The following is a 21,218-nucleotide window of genomic DNA, read 5'->3' as shown; positions in this document are numbered from 1 at the left end:
CTGCAGGGATTCATATTCTTGGTTATTTTGGTAAAGTCATGTAGAAGGGAAGTAATAAAATAATGAAAATAAAACATTTTTTTATAATATTATATTTTATTATGTTTTATTTTCATTACTTTATTATTTCCCTTCTACGTGACTTTACCGAAAGAACCAAGAATATAATGCTCTGGAGGTTCGGTTTTTGTTGCCTTGAGGCTGGCAGGCCTGCTACGGTCGTAGTCCGGTCATAAATATCAGAGGACAACGTGGATCATGGGTCACAAAGTAAAGTATCAGAGCCGTAGTGAATCGTCAGTGACTACGCACGTGTATATAAGGAACGAAACAGATAGACTTCTCCACAATCTCCACAAATCTGGCTGTCACCTGATGAAGCTGGTTGTAATTACTGGCGACACGTCGTACTCAGATTGTAAATGTTGTGGCTTGGCTCTCCAACACACCGGTTAGTGCTGTACTAGTGACGAATTGGCCACGTTCTGTTTACGTGACAACCCTTACTAGTTGGCCGTGTCGGGTGGTGGCGGGTTTTAACGACGCATTTATACATTTACGCGCTCTAACCCAAGAAGCCTCTATTATGTGCGCGTGTGTTATGAGCCTTCTTGGTTCTTTCGGTAAAGTCACGTAGAAGGGACAGCCCTGTTCTTCACCTGAGGACGGTTGCTTGCGTTGTGGCCGAAACGTCGTGAGAATTGTATTTTATTATGTTTTATTTTTATTATTCAATTTTTTCCCTTCTACGTGACTTTACCAAAAGAACCAAGAAGGTGAATCCCTGCAGTCACGAAAGCTTTAAATCGAAATGTGTTATGAGCTCCGCACATCGTAATGATAGGCAGGCTTGTGACGGAACTGCGGTTGAAGAACCGTGCAGGAATCTTTATTCGGACCGGAGGTACAGCGAAGCAAATCAGCGATTCGGTAAATATGTGAGGTGCAGTTATGAAGTCACGGAATCTTACGATCCTAGTCAACACCGAGCGTAGCTCACAGACTGCGGCCGGCGTTCCTATTTTCTCGGATCACTGGATCTGCGAGCAGCAGCCTTACGCCCCGGTGGATGCCCCAGAAGCCTTTGCGACGGAGCGGAGTCCAGGGGCCCAGGAGCTCATCACGTCCCCTCCGCTCGCCGGCACGCTGGCCGATGGCCTCACGTCGCCACCAAGTTGGTCGCCGGCAAAACAAGAGGTAGGTACGGCGTCCATGCACGCGTGTTACGTAGCCAACCGCGCTTATCGGCGCTGCGGTGGGAACGACAACAAACGAAACGTAAAAAGTTGTATATCTAGGTGATGTAAAAGTGCACAGCTCCAGTGGCTACCTAATATCGGTGTCTTATATCGAGATGAGGTGGGAATATATTAATGTATAGGTAAACATAGATCATGTGAGGATATTTTAAGTACATTTTTTTTATTATTATTATTAGGAGTGTATACATGTTGTTTGTCTCTTAACTGTGATTAATAAAATATGTTATTCACCCAGGCAACTGGAAAGATTTTGCCCAATCCTCACCAGCCGGCTCAAAAACTTAATAAACTAAAAGAATCCACATTGGTGATATCGATTCTTAAGATTTCACAAACATTGCTCAACATAATAATGATAAATGTCGTGTCCTAGAAACCACAATAAGAGTACGATCGACCTGCACTGCTCCACTTTGGATTCCAACCAAAGCGACACACTCTCATCAATTGCAATTTCGACGGTGCTGTTTGTTGCTGACCGCTGAATGTTTTGGCCCTGCTTGGTCCGATGCTCAGCAAATGCGTTACAAAAACTACCGTCAATAATAAGAATTTATTTTTATTTTTAAGGTACCTTCCACTAATGTCTCAGGGCGCCTTGTAAGATTAAGGAAAGGCCAAGAGAGACGGAGAAGCTAAATAGGATAAAGTGACTTAAGAAGATGTGGCTTAAGACGAGACTTATCGGATGACCGAATTTCCAACGGTAGGGAATTCCGCAGCCACATCCGTCAAAAGACGAACGCAGAATCGGAACCGTTATTTAGCTCGGAGAAATCCGATGAGCTACGAAGCTCTATCTAACATTCATTCATCGCGCGCACAGTCAGCGAAGGAGCGTTGCGCCAAACGTGCGTGACCTGTCGCGACAGCGTTCGCGTAGCCTGCTCTTGGCTGCCGTACACACGGCGTCTCAATCACAGCGGGTGGGGGGGGGGGGGGCGACCTCTGGGGGGCGGCGCCATCCCCTAGAGGGTGGCGGTTCACTTCGGAACGTCGGCCGCCAACTGAAGTGAGCGCAATCTACAGGTGTCCAGCGAGGGCGTTGTCGGGTACCGTAGTGCCGCGCTCTCCGCCACGCGCGATTAAGCGAGCTCCGCTTTGCCCCGTCGTGCCTTTTCAGACCCGGGCGCGGAGCTTCAGCGAAACGATCCCCGTTCTGCAGCACATGCAGCTCTTCCCCTCGTTCGACAGGTGAGGCCTGCGGCGGCGCGGGCCCCTTCCCGGGGGGGGGGGGGTGGGGGGGGGCGCGGACATTCGCTCCCCGGTTGGGTTCCGTGCCGCGACCGTTGCACGCAGTGCACGCTGAACCTCTTCCCGCACCGCACGTAGCGATGGACATAATTAAGTTCGCTCCACATCTGTTTTAGCAACGCAGTAGTGTACTATCAGAATGCGGAGTATGGGTACGTAGAGTGGGCAGCGGTCGCGCAGTGGTTAGCACAACCGCGCTACGAACCCGGGCACCCGAGTTCGATTCCCGCTCACGACCAATACCGGTGAAGATTATCTGAACCGATTTTGAGCCTCCCCCAGGTCGACTCAGCCTCAAATGAGTACCTGGTGCGGTGTGCAAACATCCCCTTAAGGGAGATAAAGGCGGCCGAGCGTTGGTGTTGGCCACCCACCCCCTTCGTGTGCCGTGCCGGCCTTCGTCGGTGCTCGCTAACAGCGCTTGCCCCAACAATCTGTTAAAGGCTATACGGGGGACCTTTGTCTTTGTTGCCGGGGGGGGCAGCACGCACTCGGACGCGGCATCGGGCGTGGAGATGAGCGACGGCTACGAGTGGCCTCTGGGCGGCGACGAGGACAGGAGGGCGACCCGCAGGCCGCGCCGGCGCCCCACGCGAACCCGCTCGCGCCACGACAAGACCACGCGGCCCAAGCTCCAGATCCTCTCTGTGAGTCCACCGTCGATGGGGGTTGGGGGTTGGGGGTGGGGGGAGGCAGTCCCCGTGGGCCGGCCATTCCACGGCACCGCCGGCCGCGGGTTTGAGCCCCTAGTCGCAAAGCGGCGGCGGAGCGAGTGGGTCGATGTCTGCCGCGCATTAACGCTCGGGGGTTGTTGACTCGGCTCGTCCCTTTCCGGGTCGATTAAAACGAGCACCACTCGGTGGGGAGGTCACCGGCGATTCAAACGGACTTCCATTCATGTGAAGGCGTGCGTGAATTCTCTTTTGAAATTAATTCATGAAATTTTTTTTGTTGTAAGATCACAGGTGTGACCTTTGAACGTTCATCAATTGCGTTTCCTTTCCATTCACCAGCGTTGTCTGGAAATGAAGGAGAACAAAGTTAGATGTCAACGACGGCAACGGATAAAACATCAACTTAAACAAATCGAAACGTTTTAACGCCAGCGTTTAAAATAAACAAACGTTACAACCCCGCGCGTCGAGAACCTTTGGGCCGCGCCCGTACATCTGCACGCGTGGCATCACGGCGACTCTGGGGGGAGAGGTTGCGTCCATCGTGTAAAAGTTCCCCCACCCCTCGCGAGCGGCTCCAGACAGCGGCTGAGCGGTCGCGGGACCATTGCAGGTCTCCAACAGCGGCGACAAGGAGGTGGAGTGCCAAATGGAGACGCACAACCACAAGAAGGTGACCTTCAAGTTTGACCTGGACGGAGACGTACCCGAGGACATCGCGCACCACATGGTACGTGCGCGCAGTTTGCCGCTGCGATCGTCGTAGTCGCCGTCGCCGCTGCCTTGCGCGATCCATCAATCGATTGAGCCGCGGCTGGGTTAGAGTTGCCTCCCCACGTCGTCGCACGGGTCGCAGTTTACAGGTCACGGGGTCACAGGCCACAGGTTACAGGTCATTGGTCACATGTTACAGGTCACAGATCACTGGTTACAGGTCCTGGGTCACAGGTCACAGGTTATAGAGGTCACGGGTCACAGGTTACGTGATGGGCGGGGGGGTTGTTTGACCGTATGTCACCACCGCTGGTGAGTGCACGTTGGATTACTCTCCATCTCACTGCTTTTTCCCTCCGCATTTAGAATCGGCATCACGCGTGTATAGTATGTATGTATAGCTATCAACATTAAAAACAATGTTTATAGTTTAGTTTGGATCTCGGGAGGCGACGAGCTTCACACCGACCATTACATTTCAACTCTCGACCTTGTGGGACCCCCCCACACCCGCCCAACCCCCCCCCCCCCCCCCACCCCAGGTGGAAAACGACTTCATCCTGAAGAACGAGCTCGAGGCTTTCGTGGAGCAGATCCGGGACATCATCGAGCGCGCCGCCGTGATGCTCGGAGACTCGGGGATCGGCCAGGGATCCGCCGCGGCGAGGGGCGGAGCGGAGGCGGGCGAGTGCAAGGTCGGCGCACCGCACGTCAGCGCACCGCGCACAGACGGCGTCTCTGCTCGGACTCGCGGTGTCTCTGCTCGGACTCGCGGTGTCTCTGCTCGGACTCGCAGTGTCTCGGCCACGCACGCCACGTGAACGCGTCGTACTGAAACGGATGGCCACGGTCTCCTTTTATCGACCCTCTGACCCAATCTAATTTTTTCTACCCATCACTGTTTTTGCTTTTCCACTGCCTTCTGTCATTACCTCTGTGTCCCCTTTCCCTTCTCTGTTGTCGAGATCATAACTGGGACGTTTCTATGCACACGGACACCGTGTACCCTGGTTCTGAGTTATCCAGTAGCCGCTGTTGTTGTTGTTGTGGTTGTTTAAAAAAACTAAACAAAATGTAAAGAAAGATCGGTCACACAAGAGAGGGCTTTGCGCTTCTGTGCCTGAACCCGGCTGTCTTTTCTTTCGTACAGGATTCCGAACAGGACAGAGCTCCAGTGCCAGGTAAAGAATGTCACCGATCAGACCCTGCACGCAGTTCGCCACTTTACGCCTTCGCGGCCGGTAAAGTGAGAGTAGCGCCGGCTCGCGTGGGAGCTCGACGGCGTCTGTCGGATTCTCGCCGCAGGTGCCAATGCGGACACGACGGTGGTGCACGCCGGGGGCCGCCGCTTCTTTGTGAGCCCCGTGGTGGAACCGGCGGCGACGACGCCAACGGCCGAGGAGCAGACGGACGCCCCAGCGTCCGGAACGGCCGCCCGGCCCGGTGAGACGAGGACGCACACGGCGGCATTCCCGGCGGCGTGAGCCAGGTTTGCCGGCTCAGTCGGCTCGCAATTCAGGAGACCTGCCTTCCATTTACACAGCCCAGGCCAGAGCAATAGGCCCCTGCCGATTGCTCGTAGGCCGCGCCTACTCCTGCCAGCTCCGCCCACTACCCAGGCAGCCCCGCCCACTACCCAGGGAGCTAAGCACTGCGCCACCGCTCCATTCCCTGACTGAGTGAGAAACATCCCCAGCTGCGGCTTGACCTGCGCACGGCTTCCTGTGCGTCCACACAGGAGGAGCGTGGGAGCAGCAGGGCGCAGCGACGCCCCCACGTCGCGCCCTCACCACGGACCCGTCCCCTCTCGCGGCCGCGGCGCCGACGGCGGCCGAGGCGACGTCGCCGCCCGCGGCGCCGTCGTCGGCGGGGCCGACCCCGGCCGCGGCCTCCGCCAGCACCGCCACGACGCCCGGCGGCGGCGCCTTCTCTCCCGCGTCGGGCGACGCCGATGGGGAGGGCCAGGCGCGGGGGGCCGGGAGCCTCGCCAACGACGACATCCGCTCGCTGGACGAGAAGCTGCGCTGCCTCTTCCAGGAGCAGCACGTGTGCGGCGGCGAGCAATCGGACGGCGCCGCCTCTCCCAGCCGCGTCGCGTCGCCCGCCCGGGCTTCGTCCATCGTCTCCCCGTCGTCCCCGGCACCCGGCCCCGCGGGGCCGCCCGGCGGCGTGGGCTCGCCGGCGAGCCAATGCCGCGCGGAGGGAGTCGTCACGCCGCTGGCGCTCGCGGTCCTCAGCAGCCCCAAGCAGCGCCGGCCGGGGGTGTCGCGCATGCCGGTGAGCGTCGGAGGGAGCGGACAGTCGTCGCTTTGTGTTTTTAATGAGGTGGAAGCGCAGCCGATTTGTCGCTCGCTCGTGCCACTGCCGGAGAAAAGGCAACTCAGCCCCGTTGTTTCAACTGCCGCTAACCATGACACCACGGCAGGTCTTCATTTTGCGGTGTAGTGGTCCAGCGGTAGCGTGATTTGCGCTCGATTCACGGTTCGAATCCACCAGCGGCCCCGGTTAATACCGCGCGGTGTAATAGCCACAATGAGATTACGTGGCATCTGCTTCACAGCTGACGTTAAAGGTACCGTGGCGCCATCCGCAAGAGTAGGTCACCGTGCGCCAGAAATAATTTAGCAAATTCGCCAAACTTGAAAATGCGTTCAGTTGGAATGATGTCACGATCATCATGCCTGACTCTGAAAACTGGGAAGGAAACTCTCCTGAAAACAGTCACGAGGCATAATGCGGCTTTCCTGGGTATATATAAAAAATAATCATCTCATTGAATAGTTTCCCGGTCGCCGGTTAAGAGCGAAGGATCGTCACCATGCACCGATTCGTCACTCGAAATGTATTTGTACGCTTACGACAACGCGTATCAAATTGTGCGTGAGAAACGATCGCATGCGATTCACGTTCCGCTACGGGCTCGCGTGATCCTCGCACGACGCAGGGGGGGTGGCCCTGGACTTGACCTGTGGGTGTAACGATCGTGTGTGGTGCAGAGTCAAGACTCGGAGCGAGGGAGTGACCGGTGCAACACTCCACCCGCGTCGCTCCCATTGAGCATGGGTAAGGAAGGTGGACACCACCACCGCCACCACTGCCACCGCCACGACCACCGCCGTCACCACCATCGCCACTGCAACCACGACCTCCACCACAGTCGCCACCACCGCCACCACCACCACTACCGCCGCCACCTCCACCAGCACCACCGCCACCATCGCCACCGCCACCGCCACCACCCCCGCCACCGCTGCCACCACCATCACTCCCGCCATCGCTACCACCGCCGCCACACCCCCACCACCACTGCCGCCGCACACTGACACACGCCCCGCGCTGAAGGTGGATCATTCCATGGAATAATAATAATACCATTCAAACTTGTAACCCACCACTGCTGCACCGTATTCGCTCGCTCTCAAAGCGAGAGGACGACTCGGAAGCACGAGGGAGGAAATCGGAGCACGCTGGAGAAACCCCACGGGTGCGAGAGGGAAACGCTCGATCCCACACAGACGTAACAGGCGGAGTCCACATTTCTTTTGCCGTACCGCCTTCTCCTGGCGAGCCAGGGTCACGGGCTCCTCCTCGACGCCCGCGGGAAGGGAACCTGGCAACGTCTCTCTGTGTGTGCGGTGATCCACCAGCCCTCCCTGCCGCCTCCACAGCAGCGATGGACTTACTGGTGGCCACGTGCGGCAGCTTGGCCGCCATGGCCCGGCACAATATGGATTTGACCCAAACTCGGTTCGCGTGAACGTGCGGTGCTTTGTCGATCCGCCGCTTGATAATGACGGCCGTACTTTGCCACGCCGCTCAGTGCAGGGTGGTAGAGTCAGGAAGAATATACAAAAAAAATAAATGACTTTACCAGGTAAGGCCCATTGAGCTGTATTGCTTTTTCAGAAGCCACCTGGCCACAAATAATAACTCAACAAAGTAGTTTATTGTGCGGAAATTTATAGCAGCCAAATACTCTAAAACGTGTGACATTGATTCTAAATGTGAAGGGTAAAACCGGAGGACCCGGAGAAAAATTCACGCGACCACGGGGAGAACTTGCAAACTCCAAAATATACAGCAGCAGGCGTCAGGGTCTGGATCAAACCCACGGTCTCCTGCATACCAGGCGAGGTAGTTAACATCTCGCTACCTGCGGCGCTTCAAACACGGGAGCATAGCGAGATGCAAATCTGCACTGTTCCCCTCTGCTGCCCGCCAAGTAGCTCGGAAGCCCCATGACCGCCTGTTTGCGTGTGGTGGTCACCAATCCGAGCACTTTCACGGCTCAACTCTGCTTAGCTGCTAGGGGCGGAGGGGGGGGGGCATAGTGGTGTAAAATTCGGAGGGGAAAAAGCAACAAGTGCCGTGGAACTGCCCTAACTCCCGACCGACGTTTGTCTGCTTTTCTCGTGAATTTTAGTGGCGCAGCCGTCGCCCGGCAAGGACCCCGGCGAGACGAAGGAGCAGGGCTTCAAGAAAGGGAGATTCCAGGTACGAGCCGGGAACAACACCAAAAAACCCCGCACGCTTACAAAGACAAAGATTCCCCCTGCAGCCTCAGCAGGCCGTTGGGGCAAGTGCTGTTAGCGAGCAGCAGCACCTGTGAAGCCCAACACGGCGCACGAGGGGGGTGGCGTGGCCAGCACCACGCCCGGTGGTGTGTTTACACACCGCAACCAGGTGCCAATTTGAGGCCGGGTCGACCTAGGGGAGTTCCAGGACCAGTTCAGATAATCGTCGATGGTTTTGGGAATCGTCGATGGAATCGTCGATGGTGTTCAGTGGAAAGTGAACTCGTTCATAGTTCATAGCGCAGCGCACTAACCACTGCACCACCCCTCCCAACACATGCACATACAAAGACAAAGATCCCCCGTATAGCCTTTACAAGACTATTGCCGAAAGTGCTGAAGGCCACGAGGAGGTGGGTGACCAGTACCACGCCCGGCAGCCTTTGTCTCCCTATTGGCGATGTTTACACACCGCACCAGGTACTCATTTGAGGCCGAGTTGACCTAGGGGATGCTCGTGACCGGTTCTGATAATCGCTAACCGCAACACCACCGCTTCCCGAGCACATACACAAACGCGCACACAACAACAGCCATCAAAACAAAGGCTAGGTGCACTTTGAGTGTCAAAGGCTCGCTGGCAGGGGGTAATGGGACAGAACCAGGTGTCATGGGTTCTGGGTCTGTGTCAACCCATAACACGCACACACACACGCACGCACGTGCTCTTGACGCAGCATCGCGACCTGTGTTCACAAGGCACGTGACCTCGCGTCACTCGCCCGTCCCTCGCAACGGCGCGACGCTGACAAGACGAGCGCGCAGGTTGCGCTGTGGCGCCGTCGCACCACCACCCGCCCCCCGCACGTGCACATGCCCATTGTGCAATCGGTCTCCCGCAGGTCTGCCTGACGTCTGCGAAGGATTTAATCGGGGCCCGTTCGGACAGCGTCGGAGAGTCGACTCCCGCGAGCCCCCTCGGCGTCGACACGGGCGACAAACGCAGCTTCGCCGCCGCCGCCACCTCCGCTCAATCCGCCGCAATGCATTCTGGGAGCTCGGATATACGGGCTGAGGCGGTGCCGGGGTCGCCGGCGAAGCGCTCGGTGATCGGGCGCTTCCAGGTCACGACGTCAGCGAGCGAGGCCGCCGCCGCCGCCACGCTGGGCCGATTCCTCGTCACCAAGGCGACCGACCGGGGCTTGCTCGCCTCCTCCGGCGGGGCGCCCCACGAGGCCTCGCCGCCGCAGGCCACGTCCCGAGACTCGGGGGTCGAGAGTTGGCCTCCCGCCACGCCGGCCCCGGCGCTCGCCTCCTCCGGCCTCGCCTCCGCGCGCGGTGAAACCGACGGCGGCGGGGAGAGCGGCGGCGCTCGAAGCGTACGGCGGCCCCCAAACCGAGCGGACGCCGGCGGCGGCCGTGCCGGCGCCGGCGGAGGCCGCGTCGTCGCGGGTCTCCTCCGGAGTGGAAGAGGCGGACGTCGGGCGGGCAGCGAAGCCGACGGCGACGAGCGGAGGCGGCGTGCGCGGGTGGGCGGGCGCAGACGCCGAGTTGCCGGCGGAGGCGCCGTCCCCCTGGGCCGTGTGCCTGCGGTCGGCGCTGCCCGTGTGCCCAGTCGTCGTCGGCGGCGGCGGCGGCGGCGCGTCGTCGTCGCACGTGGCCGCCGTGGCCGCGTACGGGAGCAGCGATAACGACTCGGAGGAGGCGGAGGACGACGAGCTCAAGATGGAGCTGAGCAGGCTGCGTGAAAAGTGAGCACGGCAGCTGGGACCCTGGGCAGACTGCGTTCACGTTGCACATTTCTGGGGTGATGTCACGTGGATACGAATCGCCAATTACTTAGAGCTCTGTAATCACCCATGCCTCCCCGTGTCTCCAACTCCTTCACGTCTCCCCGATGTCTCCCCTTCTCTCTCCCTTCTACTGCTCCACGCCTCCCCTCGTCTCCTCTTTCTCCCATGCTGCATACGCTCTCCCCACTCTCTCCCTCCCTCCCCCGCACCCCTCCCTCCTGCCCCCCCTCCCCTCCCTCCCCCCTCCCGTTGCCATCGCCCCAGACACCTGAAGGAGCTGGCGGAGCTGCAGGCCGCGCAGCGCCGCGAGATGGAGGAACTCTACCGCCGGCTGAACCGAGCGCCGCCGCAGCTACTGCTGCAGCTCCACCCGCCGGCCGGGCGGCGCCGCAGGACCAGCAAGGGCCGCATTGCCCGTGCCTCCCGCGTGAGCACGGCACACGCCCTGCCAGGTACGAAGGCGCCGCGGCGACGCGCCTCGCGTGGTCCGCCGGTAGTTTCACGGCAGGGGGCACGGCAGATATTCTCGCTCCGCTGCGCCGTACAGGTTGTCCGCCTTGACCAGGTAAGGCCCGCTGAGCTGTTTGGAGCTCTTTTTCAGAAGCGACGTGGCTTTCACGAATGATAGCTCGACGAAGCGGCTTGTTTTCAATCGAGATTTAAAAGTGCACAGCTCCCAATGGCTTCCTAACATCCAGACGGCCGCAGAAGCGCATCTGAAAGCGCCGCGCGATGCGGTGACGGTCTTCGTTCGCCGGTCCACTCTTTCTCGAGTGACGTCACAGCATCTTTGACGTTCCGCCGCGAGCGAAGGGGACGGCGCGGAGTACCCCAACGCCTGTGTTGGCACCGAAAGTATTAACCGGGGCGGCATGCCGGATCGAACCGCGAAGCCCCTTCGCCGAACGTCGACCCCACCCACCCACCCCGAAGACCTGGCCAGCCCGGACGACTGGAGCCACTCGTGTGACCCCCCCCCCCCGCCTTCCCGCAGGCATCTTCCAGCCGCCGTCCTCCTCCTCCCAGCCCGCAGACGGCACGCGGCCCTCTGGTGGTCATGGCCAGGCGGGGCCACCGCCACTGGGTCAGCCCGGCGGCGGCGGCGCCATCACCGCCGCCAGCTCGGAGCCGCCGCGGCGAGCCGTGCGGCACTCCGTGTCGGTGGACACCCTCCACTTGGCGGGCTCTGGCGAGGGACTTCCCCACCAGCCCATAGCAGGTACTGGCGCTGTTCGGCCGACGCAAGCGAGCGACGTGGGGGGGGGGGGGGTGTGGGGGTTTAGTTCGGTGGCCGTGTCTTCGACTACTGGGGGGGGGGGGGCAATCTCAAGACGCTGCGTTGGAACCGCGGGTTCACTTTACGCTGTTGGTTGTTTGAATTGTTGGAATTTGTCTTGATTTGTCAGCCCGGTTGCTCGGCTACATTTACGTCGAAACTCGTAGAGACTCGTAGAGACTTGTAGAGATGCAGATAGACTATTTAAAGATACATAGAGACTCATAGAGATGCATAGAGACTCGTTGAGATGCATAGAGACTCGCAGATATAAATAGAGACTCATAGAGATGCATAGACTCGTAGGAACACAGACGTTCGTGTTTTGCCGCTGCTATAAATGCCCACGTGGTTTGAGTTACCACTTGTCGCCAGGTCGCTTCTGAAAAACAGCCGTAGAGTGCAGTGGGCCTTACCTGGTAAAATAGTTTCACTGGTCAGCACGCATTCGATAGAGATGACGGAGGCGTCGTGATTCTTGCTCTGTCTGCAATAGTCCTGTGCACGCTGCCCCGTCTGTACACTAACCTACATCTGGCAAGTGCGCTCTGTCTGTCGGTCCGTCCTGTCTGCCTCTCCACCCACTGTGTACACTATTCCGTTTGTGAGCCGCGTTAAGCCGGCGTCCTCTACCTTGCGCGTGCGTGTGTGTGCGTGCGTGTGTGTGTGCGTGTGTGCGCGTTGCGGGAGCGGTTCGATTCCCGTTCACGTCCAACGCCGGTGACGATTATCTGTACCGGTCCTGGGCCTCTCCTAGGTCGACTCAGCATCGAATGAGTACATTGGTGCTGTGTGTAAACATCGCCACTGGGGAGGCAAAGGTAGCCGGGCGTGGTGCTGTCCACCCACCCCCTTCACATGCCACAGTGCCGGCTTTCATAGTGTGCTCGCGAACAGCACTTGCCCTAACAGTCTGCTAAGGCTACACGGGGGATCTGTGTCTTTGTGTGCGCGTTCTCACCCTCTCTCCCGACAACGCTTGCGCGACACGGAGGCTGGACCGTGTTCCATCGCGTCGGCGATCACGTCACGTACAAAACCAGCGGGCGCCCTCGCCCGCGGTTCCTCAGCGGACCCATCTCGCTCACCCTGTGTCCGTGCCCCACCTGCCCCGCCTGCCCCCTACGCTCCACCCCGCCCTGCTCAACTTTCACGCCGCCCCGCCTGCCCCGCCGCCCCGCTTGACCCCCCGAACTTTGAGTTCTGAGCTTTGACCTTTTACCCCTGGCAGCCACCCAACAAGATGGTGGCGTCGCGGGACCTGGACAAACCTGCGGAAAAAGAACGTTCAATCCCTCGTTTAGGAGAAATCTTTGCCGATTGCATCGAACTTTAAGCAACCATGAGCCCTGTTTACGAATTCGGGCAGTGTAACCGACTTCACTCCATTCTTCGCGCGAAAATGCGTACAAAAAAAACTAAATTTGATCATTATGTTTCACTCGCTGTGCGGTAATTGCTGGCGTCAGTGAACTGTGGGTTTCCTCGCCCGATCGGGCAGACCTCTGGATCGGACGTAAGCCTTCCTCAGGTTTCCACAGACCCCCCCCGCCCCCCACTGCTGATCGCACCGTCGCGGCTTCCCCTCGCTTGCATGCGGGAAGGAAGTTTCCGGTGCATTCCGGGGTGACTTGGGCGTTAGGCCTCGGTGAATAACCGGCACCGAGCAGAGGGATCTCGGTGAATCGGGAAGCCAGCCAGCGCCGTGCCGGTATCAAAACCAAGAGAGCGTGGCCCAAGAAGCGCGCCGGCCTTTCAAAGCCGGGTCCACCGGTCACGCAACCAGATCGCTCGCAAAATCGCGTAACCTAATCGCCCGCGCAACTACTTTGCCGACATCTATGCAAGTAGTTGCTCTTTGGTTCTTTCGGTAAAGTCACGTAGGTATACCATAAAATAAATGTAATCACTACGTGACTTTACCGAAAGAACCAAAGAGTATGGATCCCTGCAGTCACGAAAACTTCAAACCTAGGGTGTGTCTGGCCACGCCCCTATACCACCTAGCCCCCCCCTTTTTTCTGGTTCCCCCCACCCACATCAGGATTGTGACAGCCAATCACGAGTTCGCAAATGTGCACGTGATGCTACGGGTCTGCTCAGCAGATGGCCTGAGAGTGCAGAATCTATATCTGCCGTAGAGTCTGTTTCTATTCAACCGGTTGGGCAACCCGTTGCGGAGACGTCCACATATATATATAAGCGATCAAGTTGCATGCAACCAAAGCGGCACAAAGGATCACTCAGGTGTGGTGAGATCCCTTGTCGATTAACCGCGCTCGTTACGCTCACCCTTTGACGTGCGCCGTCTCGATCGTTAGCCGCTCCTCAGGTAAAATACGATTACGTCAGGAACCATTAAAAGCCAGACGACACACCACGTGTTCACCAGAGCTTTTGGGGCTTTCCGTAGCCTAATTTACACTATTTTTGCATGTCTGCTTGTGTTTGTATCGTTTGATGCAACGCCGTCCCCTCAACTTGACCCCCTGACTAATTTCAATCGGATCCCTATTTTCGATCAGATGGGGTTTATTAGTAATAAATCGGCATTTTGCGACCCCCACTGCCACTGTGTAGCATATTATTATGTGCTAGGGAATCTATGAGACGAGAGGACAATAGTCCTTAATTGGCAATAAGTAACGACAAAGCAGTTATAAGTGACTCACAGAATTGTGCGCAGTTGCGTATACAGTATACGACTTCCCTGAAGGCATTCACCTTCAGCAAGCGCGATGCCGATCACACACGGTTCGAATTCGCCCTCGATCGATGGCTGCGCCATCGCCACACACGCGTCGAATAAAAAGCAAGGGACAAGTCCTTATTTACTAACAACTCCTATTATTTTTCATTGCTGGAGGGGTTGCCCCCCCTAACTGAAAATCCTGGCTCTGCCATTGCCCCTGACCCCCCGTCCGTGTTGTTAAAAAACCAGTCCGATTTAACATTCAAGGGTAGTTTTTCAACGCACGAGCGAGGTGATCTCGTTCCGTTTACTCGAGAGTATCACGTTGGAAAGAACGTTTTCTAAACTTCCGGCGATCGATACTGAGAAGTGACGGCTAACAGCTTGAGTGGTGACGACGGTTAAGGTGACCGGGCGGTGTTTGCCCACGCGAGCGACGGCTGGAATTTCTGCACCGCAGGGACCGGCATGGGAGGAGCGACGCACATCGCTCAGGTCGTCGGCTGCCTGCAGCCACGCTTCCCGGATTCACCTTTGGCGACGACGCCCGCCGCTGCGAGGAACTTAACCGAACGTCCACAGCAGCAGCCTCCCGCCAACGCCGCGCCTGCCGAGCCCGCCACTCAACCGAGCGCCGGGCCAGCTCAGCAGGCCGAATCCAGAGCCCCCGCTCACGTGCTGGGCAGAGCGAGCCAGCCCGCAACGCAGCAGAGCACCTCCGTTCATAACTCGCCAGGCCAGCGTGCCGTCGAGCTGGGCCAGAGCGTACAGCAGCAGCATCAGCAGCAGCAGCTTCAGCAGCATCAGCAGCAGCATCAGCAACAGCCACAGCAGCTTCAGCAGCAGCAACAGCATCAGCAGCAGCAGCTTCAGCAGCAGCAGCTCCAGCAGCAGCAGCAGCTTCAGCATCAACATCAGCAGCAGCAGCAACATCATCAGCAGCAGCAACATCAGCAGCAGCAACAACAACATCAGCAGCAGCAGCTTCAACAACATCAGCAACAGCACCAACAGCAGCAGCAGCTTCAGCAGCAGCAAGGCATGGTACTAACGAATCAGCCGGCTCCACAATCCTACCCCACTACATCCACCAACAATAACAACAACAACACGGATCCTGCCACCAGCAGAACCATCTCGGCTCAGCTGCCGCAGCAGCCGGGCAACACCGGACAGTATCCCCAGGGCTTCCGGCCGCCACCGGCCTCTGCGCAGGTGAGTCCGCCGGTGCGACCCACGCAGCTCAGCCTGAGCGCCGCACCCAGCCCGACCGTCTTCATCCCCAACTGGTCGAGCGACCCGACCATCCACCGGCCGCTCACCGGCCAGATGACCCCCCCACCGGCGTGCCAGCCCGCCACTCAGGCGCCCGTGTCGCGGCAGCACAGCCTGCCTGCCGTAGGCCTCGGGGGCAACGGCGGCTCGCTGACGATGCCCAACGTCGCCAAGAAGACGACCTTCACAGACGACTTTCACCGTCTGCTTGACAACTGGGCGCGCGACGCAGTCGGGGTGTCCGGGATGCCGGGCAGCGGTAGCGGCGGCGGCGGCAGCGGCGGCGGGGCGAGTTTTGCCGGGGCCAGGCAGGTTTGGCAGAGGACTGAGCAGCAGGGAGGAGCTGCCGCTGGTGGTGTTGCTGGGGCCGGCGGGGCGAGAGCAGGCCGGCTCGTCAGCGCTCCGAGCGTGCAGCAGAGGCAGCCGATGCATCAGCAGCCGGACGTGAGTAGCCGACCGGGCGGCGTGTTTGTAAATCTATGAACGGAGTTTTGAATGAGGGCAAACGCTCACTTGCAACACTGCGATGTTACAACTCGCAAGCACTCACCAGAAGCCTTCCTTCTGGAAATTCACCTTTTCACGAATCGATCACTTTGGCCATGACGACAGGTTTCAGGAGCAGGCGTGACAGCACGCGAATGTCACCACGGTCTTCTAACGTTCCGCGCGTTCACCCTGTGCCTTTCCAGACGCCCCAGATGACGCGCAAGCTGTCCGTGCCGAGCCAGATGGGCGCCCCTGGCGCCGCCCAACCCGGCAGGCCTCTCACTCCACTGCAGGCTCCCATGTCCCCGGCCTACCCCATGCCGTACGGGGCAACCGCGCAACCGCACGCGGCTTACCACAGCACGTGGCACGGCCTGCCACCCTCAGTGGGGCTCCCACACTTCCAGCAGCCAGCGGCAACGATGGGCTATGGCATTCCCACGGCACCAGGCCTGCAGACGGCCATGACGCACGTGGCCACACAGCACAAGCCGGGCCTGGGCAGGGCTTCGCCTGGATTCTGAAGTCCTCCTTCCTTCCTGCGTGCGCACGTGCGTGTGTGTGTGCGTGCGCAGCGCTGTGTAAGTTCATAGTTTCAGCACGTGGCGGCGAAGGCAGGCGGTCGAGCAAAAGTTTTTATTATTTTCCTTGTGCACTTTAAACGTGGGCTGTGCAGTAATAGCGGGGCGGGGCAGGGTGGGAGGGGGGCCCAGGTTTGCGGGAGGCTGGAACGCCGATGACCGCGTAACGACGACCGCTCGACTGCGTCGTTCGAGCACCTTCCCGCGAATGTCGAGATTCCAATTGAAGCCAACGCCTCAACTCAGAATTAAACATGCCCGCCCGCCCCCCACCCTACCTTGCTTGAGTAAGTAGCCGAGACGATGTGGCTTCATTCACACGTCTGTTAAAAAATAAATAGCGGTTTACATAATCCTTTTCGGGGGGGGGGGAGGGTGGGGAGAGCGAGCAGTTCACGAATGTCTATATCCCCCCCCCCCCATCAAAAATTGGCTGAGAAGTAGTTTTTTGGGGCAACACATGAAATATGCCCCCTCAAGTGCGCTACCATTAATAAAAACATACATATAGGCTGTCTCCAACTTATATGTAACGCAAGCCCAAGACTGCGTATGAGTAATGGGGGTTGGGTTTTTTTGGGGATGCATATCAATGCAGAAACACATCAAGTAAACACCGGGAACAAAGGCTGTGAATTTGGGTATTCTATTGCAAAAAGAAACATCACAAAAACAAAGACAAAAGTATACGTGATATTATATATATATGGTAATGGGTACTAAAATCCTTAGCGAGAATATGCAATGAGATTGTGGTATTAAAACACGGCCAGGATAGAATGCGTGGGCTTGTTTGTTTGTAAGCTGTTTATACCAAACTGTGAAAGGCTGCTGGGAGCCGCAGTGCCCTGGATCGGTCTCGGTGGACAATCCCAGAATGCAGTGATTGGATGGCATTTGTGCCCACCAACAGGGCACCCAACTGGGCACCCACCACCGCTCTACCCCCACAAATGGCTGAATATATTCCAAAAGGCCTGTCATTAAAAGACGATGACATTGACGACTACACCTGCCTGGGCAAGACTGCGAGCCCATCACCTGCGCTCTAAATTTGCACGACAATGAGATTTAAATAAAGAAGATATATATGTGTGTGTGTAGAGGAGAGAGGATGCTGCTACTGTTTTTAAAATTAAGAGACATATTTCCTATATAATGCTGCGGCCACTTCTAGGGAGCCGCATGCTTTTTTTGTTTTGTCAGACAACCAGTAACCGGTCCGGTCGTACAAAGCACCCGAGAGCGCATTGAATTTCATCTTCTCGTGTCACTCAAAGCGCGGCAAGCAGGAAAGGCCGTGTGGAGTGTGGCACAGGTGGTTAGCGCGTCGCCCTGTGAACCCGGTGCACCCGAGTTCGATTCCTGGTCCCAGCCGACTACACTTTACTGAGTGATATCAGAACCGGGCCTTCCCTCAATCCGCCTGCATCAAACCGTGCCGACCAAGTATGGTGAAATAAAAAAAAACACACATGGGGTGGGATGAGCTTTATCCAATATTGGATCGGGAATTGATGGAATTTAGTAACACTTATTATTTATGAGAAGTGAAAGACCCTCTTCCAGGTAGTTTTATACGACCGGCCGTTGGTACGGTATGAGGGAATGGTAAATGTCCTGGCTCTAACCGCTGTCCACAGAGCTTTAGGCCATGCTACATCGAGTGCCTTCCACATTTGTAATGCCAAATGTACACGCAGACGTGTTGACGAGTTAATGTCGCTTTTGTGAGCGCGCGTGCGAGCTTCGCGGGGGCTTGTTAGGTGTTCGTTAGTTTTAGGGGCTGCGTTTTACGATTTCACGTGGTAACGTTTTCTGGGAAGTAATTATACGCCACGGTGTCAGCTCTCAGCCCATCATCTCTCTTAATAACGGGATCGGTTAAAATTGAGTACCGGACTGTGTTGTTGGATGTCTACAGGAGAGGTTGTCCTGATCCCCCCCGCCCCCCTCGACACTCGTTTAAATAAAGGGAACACGCAAATCGTTTTGGAAGGCCATCGCAGCTTTCGATTATTTTTCTCAACTTAGCCACCAAAGTTTAAAAGGGGAATTAACGATTCATAATTCACGTCGATCCCCAACTCTCCCCATCGTCGGTCGCCCCCTTTCTAATGATGGCTGTCCCGGGAAGTTTGCAATCGCAGTGCTAATTATGCACCACTCCCGTGCCAACGCCTTTACGAGCTGTTTCTCAACCTCTTCCGGTATCGTTGGATGTTCCTTCTTCTCACCATGATATCTCCCGAGTTGTTCGTCTGTGATCTGGGGGGCGGGGGGGGGGGTCACGGATAAAAATTCGATTATTTTGCCTCGCTCGTAGAATTCGTCGAGACGGTCAAAGTCGACGGAACGTCCACGTGCCGCGTTTGCGCGACTCAAAAACGACCCCCATTCCCTGCACTCACAGATCCACGCGTGGTGCCGTTGCGTGATAATTCTTTTCACGATCGATCATTTGCCGTATCCATTGCTCGCCTATTAGACAATAGCAATTCAATAATTGGACATACGAACGTCATTGGCGGCACACCGGTGCGCGGTATAAAGACAAGCACATTTTTCTCAATGATTATTTCTTTTCCCGCGATTCACGAACCTCGGTCAGAAACATGTGCGTCAAAGTCCGTTCTCGTGTTGATGTGCGAAGCAGTCGCGAGACGAATGGTACTGAGCAGCCGAACGCAAAGCTTCGCAGTCTGTTGCCGTATAGCAGCACCCAGCCTGGTGACGATTGGCTGGCTCCGTGATCCAAAGGCAAGATTTTACTCCTCGTGCCCTAGACCTGGTCGGAGGATTCCTCGATTAATTTCCAGAATCATTTATTGGCGGACGGTGGCATCCACCCGTGTCACACTTTCGAATGGTAAACCAGCTGCTGAATCATAAGGCAACTTGTTATGGAGAGTATTGCAGCTCACTCATGGGTAACGGCGACATTGTCAGGCAGTTTTATGAGGACCGGTGTGTTATGCTGCACCGGTGTTCCCGCCAATATGTCCACATGATCGTACAAAACAAAGCAAAAACTCGCATCACGAACCCCTTAGCGAGCGCGCCGATTTCGAGAGCGATCTTCTTTTGCCCGCCGATCGTGGATCCAATTACTCCACCACCTCCACCCCCGCGTCCACCCCTAGACAAGTTTGTTGTGGCGGTTTCGGGGGGGACCTACAACCGAGGTTGGAGAGCTCAAAGGAATGGGCGAGTGTGAGCAACGTTGCCCCGACTGTTGGGTGGGTTCCGGTCCGCGCAAGGGCATCTTAAATGCCGCGAGAGGCGATGGGTTTGGGTTATTGGCTCCTCGGCCCTTGTAAGAGAGGAATCGCGCGCCGTCGAATCGGAACGGCCGATGGCGCAAAACGATGTCACCGTGCCTGTACTGCGGTCGCTTTTACCGTCAAAAGATCGGTTCGGCTGTTGTGTGGCAGTCAACCAACTCGACAGAGACACAGAGAGCGAGAGGTACCAAAACGTTGAAACGTTGGAGAGAAAAAATGAAATCACCAAAAAAATCTATATCCCGACGCAGGGGAATTATAAATGCTTGCGTCTGCACACCATGCCTCGGAGACGTCGAGTCTTCTAATGCTGTTATCGCTAACGACGAGTGCCTCTTGTTTCACGGTGCAGGTTGGACATTGTTCACGTGCTCGTTGTATGTGTACGCCTGTGGTATTGATAGCACGCGCGTGTTTGTGTGTGGAGGTGAGCGGTGGCGCAGTGGTTAGCGCACTGCGCCACCGAGGTTGTATTCACGGCCACCACTGCTGACATCAGAGTGGCTGGCGGGCGATATCCGGAAGTTGTCCCAGTGACTCGCTTTAGGTCGACTCAGCCAGAAAAAAATAATTAGAAACCCCAGTTAGCGGTGGTGCGTGTGCATCGGTGCTGGGAAGACAAAGGTGGCCGGGGCGTGGTACTGGCCACACCACCCCCTTTGCGTGCCGCACCGGCCTTAACAGGTGCTCGCTAACAGCACTTGCCCCCCCCCCCCAGAGTTTGTAAGGCTAAGGAGGTTTGTTGTCGTTGGCGTGTTACAAAACAGGGTGGATCGAACAAGCTTATTGTGTCTGAACTGCGACTTTCAAAAACAAATGTTAAAGTGAATGTACGACTATTAATGAGAAAACTCCCACACGTTTATTATTTCTTGTTATTGTTCCCCGTTACTTCTCCCTTGTCCTTCTTTTCTTAACGCCGATATTATCAAGTAAGTATACGCTTTGTCGCGACCTGTTGTTAGTCGCGCAGTAATGCCGCGACAGGAGAAAGCCAATGTCGGTATGATGGTCGTGTATAAACTGCTACAATATACAAAGCGTGAAGCTTATTGAGTCCAAGTGTTTATGATGTTTCGTTTTTTTGTATCATGATCGAATGTGCATGTGTGTGTGTGTGCTGGTGTGTGTGTACGTGTGGTCCTGGGGGAGGGGAAATCCCTCGGCCAGGAAAACATCGTGGCACAAAGTGAGGGATGACCCTGCTAAGGCTGCGGTGCCTCAAATATTGGAAGAAGTCACCCCCTGTGAGTGGCTGGCTGAGGTGCCATCTGTTGAGGAAGTACTGAAGGCGATCCAGAGTCTGAGACCAGGAAAGGCACCGGGCAGAGATCATCTCCCAAGCGAAATGCTGAGGGAGGGTGGCGTTTGTGCACAGACTGCCCTACATGACATCATAACAACAGTCTG

General features: G+C 56.8%; 1 pseudogene across 1 annotated transcript in view; it reads left to right on the top strand.

Annotated features, from left to right (window-relative positions):
- Positions 1-20,870, top strand: part of LOC144731282 (uncharacterized) — a 154,799-nt pseudogene extending 133,929 nt beyond the window's left edge. Inside the window, exons 11-25 of the transcript XR_013587935.1 lie at positions 1,051-1,197; positions 2,386-2,456; positions 3,001-3,163; positions 3,804-3,920; positions 4,447-4,599; positions 5,055-5,085; positions 5,210-5,347; positions 5,643-6,181; positions 6,901-6,967; positions 8,328-8,398; positions 9,321-10,169; positions 10,476-10,663; positions 11,206-11,430; positions 14,640-15,898; positions 16,147-20,870. The product of XR_013587935.1 is annotated as an uncharacterized LOC144731282 (transcript). The remainder of the gene's footprint in view (positions 1-1,050; positions 1,198-2,385; positions 2,457-3,000; positions 3,164-3,803; positions 3,921-4,446; positions 4,600-5,054; positions 5,086-5,209; positions 5,348-5,642; positions 6,182-6,900; positions 6,968-8,327; positions 8,399-9,320; positions 10,170-10,475; positions 10,664-11,205; positions 11,431-14,639; positions 15,899-16,146) is intronic.
- Positions 20,871-21,218: the final 348 nt, after the last annotated feature.

The sequence above is a fragment of the Lampetra planeri genome, chromosome 38, assembly GCF_965212315.1.
Source record: "Lampetra planeri chromosome 38, kcLamPlan1.2.h2, whole genome shotgun sequence".
Lineage (NCBI taxonomy): Eukaryota > Metazoa > Chordata > Hyperoartia > Petromyzontiformes > Petromyzontidae > Lampetra > Lampetra planeri.
The sequence above is the reverse complement of the archived record's forward strand: the minus strand, read 5'-3'. Positions and strand labels throughout refer to the sequence as shown.